A 6,927-nucleotide genomic window follows, 5' to 3' on the forward strand; every position below is an offset into this window, starting at 1 on the left:
ATCCCCTCCAGGCCCACCAGCCATTTCTGTGCAACTTCTCGCAGCAGCCTTGAAAGTGTTCACTGTGGGAACGCAGCACAGACCAGCTCTCCGGGAAAGCACCCCCTGGGGCGGATACTCATGAGGGCAGGAGAAAGGTTTCCTCAAGGCTCACGCAGTTTGAAACACGTTTGTGATGATCTCCACATTCAGCTTATTTCATAAGCAGTGAGTAAAAGTGAGTCGGTCACCTTAGGTCACCTTCAGCCGGGCAAGTGCTGCGGGCCAGCAGGGGCTGCAGGGCAGTGGGAGTTTAGACAGAAAATGCAGACCCCCGGGGCATTACCCATCTCTCCAGCTCTGGTCCGCTCCTGTACCAGGGGTCTAATCAGGCTGTGTCTGTCTCCTTCTTGAACAGCCCAGAAAATTCATCTAAACAGCCTTCCTACAGCTGCTCCCCACGCCAGGTGGCCAGGTGGCCAGGTGGGAGTTCCAGACCAGAGCTGTCTCCTGGGACGTTGACACAGCAGCCAAGTTTATTGGTGTTGGGGCAGCCCCCGTCGGTGTGGCTGGCTTAGGGGCTGGCATTGGAACAGTGTTTGGCTATGCCAGGAATCTGTCTCTCAAGCAGCAGCTCATCTCCGATGCCATTCTGGACTTTGCTGTGTCTGAGGCCATGGGGCTGTTCTGTTTGGTGGTCGTCTTCCTCATCCTCGCCACATGAGGCTCCATGGGGGTCCCCTGCCTGTCCCTACTCCACGCCATTCCTGGTGGTGGGGTGGGCTAAGCTTTACCATTAAACACAAGTTTCTCTCAAAAAAAAAAAAAGTTCTCCCCCACATAAATTTTACTATGAAGACCTGAACCACAGGCCGGTGCTCATCCATATCAAATTTCGCCAGTTGATGGCTTCCATCATCGTGAGTTTTCCTTCTCAGCCATTATGACCATCAAGGGTGACTCTGTTTTATAAAATTTTGCAGCATTACACTTTGTCCAGAGGATTTGCCAGTAGCAGGTGTGAGTGAGGAGGTGGCCCCTGGGGCTCTCACACTACTGGGCAGGATGCAGGTTTGGGCAACGCTTGGGAGGAAAACACTGAAAAATCCAGTAAGTTACCAAGGTGCAGCAACACAGGATGGCTCCCCTTCTTCACAGTAAAAGAGCCTCACCTGGGCATGTGGCACCCAAAGGCAGGTTCCTCTTCCTGGCTCCCTGGAAGCTCAGGGCACTGGCATGTCTAAGTTCTGGGCAGCAGAGTGTGGGCAGGTGCCTCGTGCCAGCTCCTGGGACCCATCCCAAAGAGACCCCAAAAGCATGCCCCGTCAACCTCCTCCATCCAGGCTGTGCTGCAGCTGAGCCCTGATGGCGCAGCCTGACCTGTGAGAGCAAGACCCACACCCAGGACCCAGGGGCCACGAGTAGGAGGGATCTGTGTCCTGGCAGCCTGGACCACCTGCCCAGACTTGCCAGGAGGGAAACGAATGTGTACGTTGACAAGCACAACCATCATCCTAGCCTGGGCTATGGCTTGAGTGTCCCCTCCAAAATTCATGTGGAAATTTAATTGCCACTGTGGCAATATTAAGAGGTGGGGGGCCGGGCGCAGTGGCTCACACCTGTAATCCCAGCACTGTGGGAGGCCAAGGCAGGAAGATCACTTGAGGTCAGGAGCTCAAGACCTGCCTGGCCAACATGGCAAAACCCCGTCTCTACTAAAAAAACAAAATATTAGCCGGGCGTGGTTGCAGGCGCCTGTAGTCCCAGCTACCCGGAAGGCTGAGGCAGGAGAATGGCGTGAACCCGGGAGGCGGAGCTTGCAGTGAGCCACATAGCGCCACTGCACTCCGGCCTGGGCGAAAGAGCGAGACTCCTTCTCAAAAAAAAAATAATACAAAAAATTAGCCAGGTGGTGGCAGGTGCCTGTAATCCCAGCTACTTGGGAGGCTGAGGCAGGAGAATTGCTTGAACCTGGGAGGCAGGGATTGCAGTGAGTCAAGATCACGCCACTGCACTCCAGCCTGGCGACAGAGCAAGACTTCATCACAGGCCGGGCGCAGTGGCTCATGCCTGTAATCCCAGCACTTTGGGAGGCCGAGGCGGGTGGATCACAAGTTCAGGAGATCGAGACCATCCTGGCTCACACGGTGAAACCCCGTCTCTACTAAAAATACAAAAAAAAATTAGCCGGGTGTGGTGGCGGGCACCTGTAGTCCCAGCTACTCGGGAGGCTGAGGCAGGAGAATGCGTGAACCTGGATCTGGGAGGTGGAGCTTGCAGTGAGCTGAGATCACGCCACTGCACTCCAGCCTGGGTGACAGAGCGAGACTCCATCTCAGAAAAAAGAGATGGGGCCATTAAGAGGTGATGAGGCCAGGCGGGTTCCACCCCCATGGAGGGGTTAACGTCATTATCTTGGGGTGTGTTTACTATCTGCACAGTGGGTGGTTACGAAAGCAAGCTGGGCTCTCTCTATCTCTCACCCTTTTGTGCCCCTGCACCTTCCACCATGAGCTGGTGTAGCACAAAAGCCCTCTCCAGAGCTGGCACCTCAATCTTGGACTTCCCAGCCTCCAGAACTGTGAGAAATAAATGTCTTTTCTTTGTAAATTAATTCCCCAGCCTGTGGTATTATTATAGCCACACAAAATGGACAGCCTGTTGCATTGGGGATTATGTTTCAACATAAGTTTTGGAGGGGACGCAAGTGTTCAAAGCACGGCAGCCACCATGAGTTTTCTTTCTTGGGAGACAGCGTGACGTTAACGCCTCTTCCTTGGCAGCTGCCCCAGCCCTGAGAGGATGGAGTCCATTCCACATCTGCCATGGAGTGAGGAGAGGCGGCACTGTCCCAGGGAAATCTGGGACCTCGTGCCAATGCAGGGTGGCGGGGGTGGGCATGGGCCGGGGGCTGCCGTGTGTCTGGCAACACTCCTGACCACCTCCCCCTCTTGACCTCCCTCTGGCACCCAGGCCCCTTCCTCCTCCTGCCCCCGTCTGCCTCCCTCTGGTGTCCCCCCACCTTCTCACTGCCTTTTCTACCCTCTCCTCACCCACCTCTTGACCCTCTGCACCCTTGGTCCTCACCCCCAGTGCAGCCCTAGCCCTGCTGCTGGGGCCTGCCTGCAGGCCAAGCCCCAAGGACCAAGGCCCTCCCTGACATCCTCTGATTGGGGGGTGTTTTTTCCCTTCATCTTTCTCTGGTTAAATGGCAGTTACCTTGTTTTTGCAACAAATGAAGCCACCCATGTTTCAGCCAGGGTGAGAATGTGGCTTTGCAGCCTCCACCACCATTCTGCACTGGCAGTGACTCTGATGGCTTTTCCCTCTGGGGTTGCCGCTTAGTGCATCTCCGTTATTTTACTGCATAAAACGAATCCAATAATGTTTGGCTTTCTTATTGCTTAAGATAAGTGAGTTCAATTTCGCTCAATTGAGTTTTTATTATTATGAGGCTGTTTTCCTATAGAAAATGTGAGTGTGCTCTGAAAGGAAGATGAAGGGTCAGAAGTTCGAGCATGTTTTATCTTTTTGGGTGACTGATCTTGTTTGTGTCTGTGATTAGACTCCGACGTCTCTTCCCATAAGCAGGTGGAGGCAGGTCTGACCCAGCTCCCAGCCCTACCGTTCTAGGGGGATGAAGGGGGACACAGTTCCGCTCTCTGCAGTAAAGGAGAGTGGCTGGGGCTTTCGCCAGGGCAGCCCTGGGTAAGCCAAGCTGCAGAACTTCCCAAGGGCTCAGGAGCTGCCAGGCTGTGCTGCTGGAGTCACCTAGGAAGAGAATTGTTGACATGTGCTGGGTGTGACAAAGCTGGAGGCTGGGTTGCTGCCATGCAGGTTAAACTGGACGTTGCTCCGTGTGGAGGGTTAAATATGTGTGGGCGTTATGTAGAAAGAAATTCATCACCATGATGGCTCTTATATGATCAAAGGCAATTTGCAAGCTCACAGCTTTTGCAGAATGTGAACCTGGGCCAAGTTGCAGAGTCTTTTTGATGTCACACTGGGGCCTCCTGGGTAATGGCAGAGGGAGGGTGGGCTCCTGCCAGCTGTGTGTGCTGGATCACCAGGCATTCCCATCGCCCCCACGGGATTGTAGGCAAGAGAAGCCACAGCTGAAGCTCGTGCTGAGAAACAAGGCCCTTTGTCTCAGACCCATGAGTCTCATGTCTTCTGGGGCATCCATAATACCACGGGCTCACCTGTGGGCAGGCGGCCAGTCATGACACCCATGTCCCCTGCCAGCGGAAGTGTACAGATTGTCCTGGAACAAGCTCTGGACCACAGGACCTGAGCAGACACATTCTGGGGGCTTCTGAGAAGGGTTTTCCTCCCAAGGAGAGGGGGGCACCAAAGGAGGAGCCGTCCCTCCTTCCCTCACGCGGACGATGTTTTGAGACAATGTGATCCTCGCTGCTGTTGTGGCTCCATCACCAACCCACCCAGATGGTGAAGAAAGATGGGCTGAGCCTGGGTCCTCCGTGGCCAAGTGACCCTGGAAGGGCTCACCTCAAACTTCCACAGAGTGACCTGACAATGTCTTCACAAAGTGTGGCTGTCCCCAGACGTCTCTGCCTGGGTTGGGCACCAGGCCCCAGCACAGGGCCAGCGGGTAGTGGACACGCATCAGGACTCACATACTGACCAGGAATCAGTGAGGGGACAAGGGAGCCGGCTGGCTTCTCCATCGAATCTGGCCATCGCAGGACACCTCAGGAAACTCGGGAAGGGCAGGCTGGAGTGCGGCCCGGCCCCCATCCTGTTCCCAGCGGAGATGCCAGAGGCCATGAGCCTGACAAAGGCCCCTGCTTCCCAGCCCTGCCACAGTCAGAGCCACGGCTGCGCCTCGTCGTGGAAACCGGGTGCCAGGTGTGGGCCTGGGCAGGGTGGGGCTTGATGTCTGCTCCAATGCCCCCAGAGTCAGTTGCAGGGGCGATGGGCCATTGAACGAAGTCGGAGCGGGTAGAGCCAGGGTCCCTGGCCCCATTGGTGAGGTGGGGGACAGCCAGGACTTGGACCTCCACTGCCGGGGATCTGGTGGCAGAGGTAGAGGGCACTGGCCTGTGCCAAGGAGCACAGAGACCAGGGACCACCCCTGAACAGGCCAGGAGGAGTGGGGTGTGTGCAGGGCAAAGTTGCCTGGGGAGGTCTTGGAGCCCCAGGGCCTTCACTGCCCTGACAGTAGCTAAACTAGGGTAGTAGCTAAACCAGCGGCGGCCATCCCACCTCTGACTAGGGGATGTGGGCTTTCGGCTTTCAGCTTTCACAGGCCAAGCTGGGCCCAATTGCCTCCCAGACTGCAGCCAGCAGGGAAGAGACTATCGGCTTTCAGGAAGGGTCACAGTAGGATGTCAGGAGCCCAGAGCCCCTCAGCCCCATTCACCCACGGCCACGCTGCCTGTCTGTTCCCATGGGATTTGCTGCAGGTGCCAGTGCCAAGAGCGTTGTGGACTCATCTTCACCCAGGAGACCCTTAAGGCAGGATGGGGCCGGCACTGGCTTCAGCCTGGGGAGGAAACAGGCTCCAGCCCAGACAGGCAGAATGAAGCTCGCCCCTCACCCACTGCCCCCCACTCCAGACCACACCCTCCCAAGAAGGCCCAGATCCTCCCACTGGCCCGCGCAACTCCCGCGGCCCCTCTTCTCTCTCCATGCCAGGCCTGAGGCCTTTCCACAGCCACTCATCACCGCCCCTCCCCGGCCCCCCAGCCCCCCTGAGCCTGCAGATCTTCCACTGCCCAACACAATCATTAGTGGTCTGGGCACAGCCCAGAGCAGGGCACCTCAGACCTCCTACCCAGGCCAGCTCCCCGTGCCCACGCACAGCGCTCGGGGCTCGGAGGGGCTGCTGGGGATACGGTCGGAGGCGGGGCCGAGGCACGGTTTTAGAGTTGGGCGGAGCGCCGGCCACGTCTGACCTGGACAGTGAGGTAGTCTCCCTTCCCGGGACCCTGAGGACAGTGGTCCTGAGGCCAGCTGCCTGGAAGGCAGGCGACTTTCAAAGGCCAGACCCCAGGTGGCCTGGAGCTGGGGGATGAGGACTGTGTGGGGTCAGGGTGCGGCTGGGGCTGCCACCAGCCACGCCCTTAACTGCTGCAGTTGTTGGGAAGTACACTTGGGGAGGACCCCGCTTGCGCAGCCAGCTCCTCCCCTCGATGGTTTTAGCCCTGGCTGGCAAAACCTTGCTGCCTTTGGGCCGTGGAAATGCGGGAAGCGGAGATCCAGGCAGTGAACTGTGCCATGTGAGATGTGTGTGACCATCACCTGCTCATGGAGCAGGCATCCTCAAACAATCCTTTTAGCAGCCTCATAAAGGGCCCCTCCCCAGATGCTATGGACCTTCCCAGGCCAGGTGGATACCCACGGCCACATCACAGGTGCAGGGGCCCAGGTGGAAGGCAGGTGAGAGACCCCTTGCAGATGGGCTTCAGGGCAGGTGCTGCCTGGGCCACGGGCTGCCAGCTCCCGTGCTGGGGCAAAGCCAGGATGGTAAGGTGGGGCCAGGCTCCATGCTGCTCCTGGGGCTGCCACCTGGGGCTGCCACATCAACTTGGGAACACCTGATTCCATCTGGCTGTGGCTGTCCTGGGCTGGAGGAGCCCACAGGGAAGGTAGGTTCCATGGTGGTGGAGGAGGAAACCAGGGATGTGGGGGACACTGTCATGCCTGAGGTTGAGGGGAGCAGGGGCCAGAACACCCAGGAGGCTGGGGGAAGATGGGGGTCAGGGTATCCCAGGAAGAGAAGTGGGAACACCAAAGCTAGATTGGAGGAGCTGTCCCTGGGACAGAGTGGCAGTGGCCCCCAGGAACTCCTGAGAGCCCCGGAGGAAGTGGAGCGGCCCAGCCTCACCAGCATCCGGCACTTGGACGCCACCATCTCCCCCACCCTCCACACACTCCTCCTGGCTCCCGGCCTCCCAGCGTGGCTGGTAAAGACAGGGACACAGG

General features: G+C 57.7%; 1 pseudogene; it reads left to right on the forward strand.

Annotated features, from left to right (window-relative positions):
• Nucleotides 1-303: 303 nt before the first annotated feature.
• LOC100597939 lies at nt 304-703 on the forward strand (annotated as a pseudogene).
• The last annotated feature ends 6,224 nt before the right edge of the window (nt 704-6,927 follow it).

Source organism: Nomascus leucogenys, chromosome 22a, assembly GCF_006542625.1.
Source record: "Nomascus leucogenys isolate Asia chromosome 22a, Asia_NLE_v1, whole genome shotgun sequence".
Classification (NCBI taxonomy): domain Eukaryota; kingdom Metazoa; phylum Chordata; class Mammalia; order Primates; family Hylobatidae; genus Nomascus; species Nomascus leucogenys.